Source organism: Ochotona princeps, chromosome 25, assembly GCF_030435755.1.
Source record: "Ochotona princeps isolate mOchPri1 chromosome 25, mOchPri1.hap1, whole genome shotgun sequence".
Classification (NCBI taxonomy): domain Eukaryota; kingdom Metazoa; phylum Chordata; class Mammalia; order Lagomorpha; family Ochotonidae; genus Ochotona; species Ochotona princeps.
In genome coordinates, this window is record NC_080856.1 from 13,846,260 (window position 1) to 13,850,135 (window position 3,876).

Here is a 3,876-nt window from a genome sequence, read left to right on the forward strand (position 1 = left end):
TGGAATAACAGACTTGATTGTGCAAGTCTTCAATAATCTCTCTGACAGTCCATTGCTTTTTTCCTAACACCTACCAGCTCTTTTGAAGCATTATTCCATGTCCTTCCATCCAGGCTTTGATTTTGATGCTGAAACTACTCTTTTTAAAAGATTTATTTATTTTTATTATAAAGGCACATTTGCAAAGAGAATGATAGACAACAGTTCCTCCATATGCTGGTTTACTTTCCAAATGGCTAAAAAGGTCAGAGCTGAGCCAATGTGAAGTTGGGAGCCAAGAGCTTCCTCAGAATCTCCCAGGCTGGCTCGGGGTCCCAAGGCTTTGAGCCGTCCTCCAGTGCTTTCCCAGGCCATAAGCAGGCAGTTTAATAGGAAGTAGAGCTGCCGGGACACAAACTGGTGCCCATGTGTGATGCCAGTGCTTAGAGATAAAGACCATCCAATTGAGCCACCACACCAGTCCCCAAAATACTTTTTTACATCTCCTGTATCCCATTAGGTTGCCATTACTAGTTAGAAGGAAATAAAGACAAGATAAGCAAATATTTTTCTTTCTCAATACAGACTGGAAAAAAAATCAATGACAGTACTCTTTTCTTCTGAGACTACTTGAGACCCCAGCAACCTTATTAACATAACATAACATAACATAACATAACATAACATAACATAACATAACATCATAACATAATCATGACATGAATCACCAAATATTTACTATAAAATTCAAGGCAGTATATTTTTTAGGCTTTGAAAATCGCATGGTTTTTATCAGTCACTCAACTCTAAGGTCATAGGATGAAAACAGCCACAAACAACATGAAATGAGTCAGGATGACTGTGTTTTAGTAAAACTTTATAAAAGCAGATGACTGGCCAGGTGTGATCTATGGGCTTTGTCTGCTGTCTATTTCTATTGTGGGTTCCTGCCATCAATCGGAATTGTTGTTTAAAGATGGAACCCTCCCAGTGTTCCTGGACTAAAAGAGTGAGATGTTAAAATATTTGTATTGACTCTTGTTCGTTTATTTGAAGAGCAGGATTACAGAAAGGAAGAGGAAGAGATAGACATCAAGATCTTCCATTGCTCTTTCTTTCCCTCATACAGCTTTAATACCCAGGATGGGTCCAGGCCAAGCTTGGAGTCAGGAGCTTTTTCTGGGTTTCCCCCAAACACTTGGGCCATCTTCTGCTGCTGTTTTCTAGGCCATTTGTTACCAGGGAGCTGAGTTAGAAGTGAAGCAGCTGGAATACCAGTGTCACATGCAGCAGCTTAACCTGTTGGGCCATAATGTCTTAGTGCCCTTTCCTCAGGGTGTTTTGAAGTTGAGTCACCTGGGACCTGAGAGAGCTATTTTCAGCACCTACTCATTTTCATTCTCTTTAATTTTCATGCTGTTTAATTTTGCTGGTGGTGAAATAGCGTGGGGATGTGATCCATTCTTTTATTTAGAGATTTGAAAGGAATGGCTTGAAATGCAGTACCTCAAAGTCATTGCCTGAGAATAGGTGCTATTAGGTATAGCAGTTCATTTGTCAAAAGCTTTTTCCCTGTGGGATGGAAAAGAAGCAAAAACTACAACCAAACAAACCTAAATTATAATGGGATAGGATAAAATGGAATTCACTGCAGCTTAGCAACCAATAACTGTATCTCAGTTACTTATGTGGAGGTAGTTTAAGCTTGTTCCAGATTCCTGTGGTCTGGCTTTTTAGTCAAATGGACAATTGAAGGGAAGGTAGATATGGCTTTGAAAAGCTAATGGAACACTTCAGAATAAAATAAAATAAATTAAAAAATGGATATAGCGTAGACACAGAAAGAAAAATTTCTCAGAATATTCCTTGAGTGAGACATACCTTTTATTGTCTTTCCACAAGAATAATTGATATACTTCGTAGGATTAGTAAACAGTTGCAAAAGATTTATTAATTAGTTTATTTGAAAGGTAGAATGACTGAGAGAGACAGAGAGATCGTGAGAGACAGAAAAAGAGAAAGAGTCAGAGAGAGAGATCAATATCTTCAGTCCACTGATTCCATCCCCAAATTGCTATAATAGCCAGGGCTGGACCATGCCAAAGCCGGATTCCATCTGAGTCTCCCACTTCAGGGCAGCAGCCTTAGTACTTGGGCCATCTTCCTTCCTTCCCAGGGCTGTTAGCAGGAATTTGAGTTGGAAGCCAAACAGGTGAATTCAAACCGACTCTCTAATATGAGACATTGGCCTAGCAAATGGTGGCTCAACCTACTGTGCCACAATGCCTACTCTGGTAAGTAGTGTTACATAATGCATGTTTAAACTTCAAAAAGAAAGTTTGAAATTGCTCTTAAGCAGTTGTGCAGTGGAATTCATGTTCCACTCAGTCTCCTACCAACATTTACAGATTTTTTGCTCTTGCATGACATCACTGACAGCAGAGATTGTAAATGTCCTCTTCCCAGATTATTATATAAAAGAAAAAGCACAAGATATTGCATTTCATTCTTTCAAGCTCAATTTTTTATATAAAAATCTTTTTATGTCTAGACACTACCTTCAAACTCTTTTTAATGTGGCTTTATCATTTGAATAATAAAATCTCATTAATTTGTACATCATCACTTTAAAATCTGAGCTAATTTGGGCAGTGCCAGGCTAAAGATGATGTGCTCAATATTCATAGCAAAATAAAATTATTCATGATGATGATTAATGCAAATAGCCAAAGCAAGCTAAAAGTTCAGCTGGGATTATTAAAACCTCGATGCTGTCCTGGCCTTTAAAAGCTCTCCCCAAATGAATGAGAACAACTTGTCAGCTCTGCACAGCAACAGCACACAGCCAAAGAGCACCTAAGTTTCTCTTTTTCTCTGTCCTGTTTGTAGTAGCCTACATGCTTACAATGCACCTTATGTTTTTTTCTAATTCAGCCTTACAAAATTCCTCTATCCTCAATGGGGTTGGCGTTTGGACTAGTAGTGAGAATACCTATGTCCCATATCAGGATACCCTTAAGCTCAACTTCTGGCTGCAATTCTGCTTCCAGCTTCCTGCTAACTCACGTCCTGGGAAGTAGTTATGATGGCTCCAGTAACTGAGTTTTGCCACCAATGCAGGAGACCTGGTTTCTCTTCCTGGCTCCTGGTTCTGACCTTGACCCAGTCCAAGCCATTGTGAACATTTGGGAAGCACACAAGTAAATGGGAATTTCCTCTCTTTCTTTCAAATAATTTTTAAAGAACATTACACTCCTTCTTTCAAAGCCAAGCTGAAATATTAGACATCATTTCCAATACTGTCACCAAGATGTACTGATACAAGTTTTTGCAGTATGTCATTACTCAGGTATATTCATGGGTCACTTGCCCTCACACATAAGCCCAAACATCTGACTGCTTTAATTTGCTTTATGTAACCCTACGTGAACATTTGCATATTGATACAGATATGTTATCCTCAATTACTTTCCTTTTATTTACACTTTATCTTGATGTGGAGACATGTGCTTAAGTTCTAAATCAAGTTTATAAGCAGGTTTTATTAACAGTGAATTTATTCAAGTAGTAAAGGGAATGCTACACCCTTTTCTATCTTTTTGCTGTTGTTTATTTATTTTATTTGAAAGGCAAATCTACAGAGAGAAGGAGAGACAGAGAGAGAAGGTTTTCCATCTGCTGGTTCACTTCACAAATGGCCACAATGGCTGGAACAGAGTCAGTTTAAAGCCAGGAGCCAGTAGCTGCCTCCAGGTCTCCTACACAGGTCCAGGGTCCCAAGGCTTTGGGCCATCCTCCACTGCTTTCCCAGGCTATAAGTAGGAAGCTAGATGGGAAGTGGAGTAGCTGGGATAAGAACTGGTGCCCGTAAGGATGAATGCAAAACTAGGGTTTAGC